The sequence below is a fragment of the Cricetulus griseus genome, chromosome 7 (genome assembly GCF_003668045.3).
Source record: "Cricetulus griseus strain 17A/GY chromosome 7, alternate assembly CriGri-PICRH-1.0, whole genome shotgun sequence".
Lineage (NCBI taxonomy): Eukaryota > Metazoa > Chordata > Mammalia > Rodentia > Cricetidae > Cricetulus > Cricetulus griseus.
In genome coordinates, this window is record NC_048600.1 from 28,954,696 (window position 1) to 28,956,674 (window position 1,979).

A 1,979-nucleotide genomic window follows, 5' to 3' on the forward strand; every position below is an offset into this window, starting at 1 on the left:
TCCAACACGAGGACTTTCTGAGGTAGAAACATTCATTGGACAGCATCATTGACTTTAAAGAATGTTTCTATTTTAACACTTCCCTCTATACACCCAAATGCCATTTCTATGGGAAGGCTGGGCAAGGCACTGGTTAGATGCTGACAAAAAGCTATTAATACACTGGAGGATGCTACATGTCTGGAGGTAGAGTTGAGAAAGCAGTGTTTTAAGAAGATCAGATGTCATCAACTGAAACGAGATCCCTTGATTGAGTCTTAGGCTCCCATCCCTGAGCCCCACAAGCTTTTCTCTGACTCCTCCCCTAAACACCACTCAACACACTTCCAGAGATTCCTAGTCACCTATTAGATTAAGTCCATCTCTCACAGGATGGAAGAAGTTACCCACATGCTTATTTTCTAGGGTGCTCAGTCTCTGTCCCAAGACTACCTTGTCTTCTAGAATGTCCATGTACATTGCATCATCTCTTTTCCTCTGAACCCATCAAAGATGTCTGCATACCTGTTTCTCTAATGGAGAGTTAGATATTTCAAAGGGATGTTGATGGGGTGAGCTAAAGAAATGAATTCTGGCAGAAGGGATGGATTTGAGCAGCATTGCAAAATTTTTGTTTTGTTTTGTTTTTGTTTTTGTTTTTGTTTTTTTGAGACAGGGTTTCTCTGTGACTTTGAAGGCTGTCCTGTCCTGGAACTGGCTTTTGTAGACCAGGCTGTTCTTGAACTCACAGAGATCCACCTGCCTCTGCCTCCCAAGTGCTGGGATTAAAGGCATGCGCCACCATCACTCAGCATTGCAAATTTTGAAATGGGGAAACTTGGTAGCAAATTAAGTTACTAAGGTGAGTAGGAAAGAAAGCCAAAGCATTCAATTTTGAATGACTGGATAGATAATCCTAACCAATGAAGCAAAAATAATGTAAATTACCGTGTAACTATTTACCTGTTAGCCATAGTTTTGGGTATATGGTCATTGTGAATTATAAAATTTCTACAGAATTCCTGCTTAGATAACAAAAAAGGCCTAGGAAAAGAGTGTGCTGCTTCCTACTATAGCAGCCTGCTACAGAGACAGAACCCTGGGATTCTGGCATCTAGAACTGGGTGCAATACCCATCTGCTCAGTCCATCTGAAGACTGGGAAAAGGAAGAAGGCCTCCATCTCAGACACAAACAAATATTTTAGAAATCGAGAGTGAACACACTTAAACAGCAACAACAACAGCAGCAAGATGTTTCAGTAGCAGACATGGTTTCCGTATGCATTTGGGTTCATTCTAAATGTGAACTCCAAGGGTAGCAAGTCTTGATTCTTGCATGACCTCTGTGGTGACTTGAATGAAACAAACAAACAAACTAACTAACTCTCATAGGTTCATGTAGTTTGAATGTTTGGTCTCCAGTTCATTGTGCTATTAGGGGAGATTATGGACCATTTTGGAAGCACAGCTTTGGTGGAGGAGTATGTCACTGTTCACTGGGGGTGGACTGTGAGGATTTATAGCCTTGTATCATTTCCCATGTTCTGCTCTCAAGTGTGTGTGTATGTGTTCTCTCTCTCTCTCTCTCTCTCTCTCTCTCTCTCTCTCTCTCTCTCTCTCTCTCTCTGTGTGTGTGTGTGTGTGTGTGTGTGTGTGTGTGTTTCTGTGTCTCTTTGTCTCTCTCTCCCTCTTCCTATCTTTCCTGTATATGGATAAAAAATGTGATCAACCAAGCCTGGTCTACAAAGGAAGTTCCAGACCTGCCAGGGTTACACAGTAAGACCCCCATCAAAAGGGGGTGGTGGTAGATAAAATGTAATCAACCAGCCTCCTGTTTCTGTCTGAAAGTTACATGGGGGATCTGCAGGTTCCTCAAAATCTGTAGCCTGTACTTGTCATTAGCTTCCAGGATAGCCCTGATGTCTTTCCTGACAAACTGCAAAGAACTCTCTGCAGCAGTCTTAGACTGTAGGTAAATGATTCCTCGGGAGCTATTTCT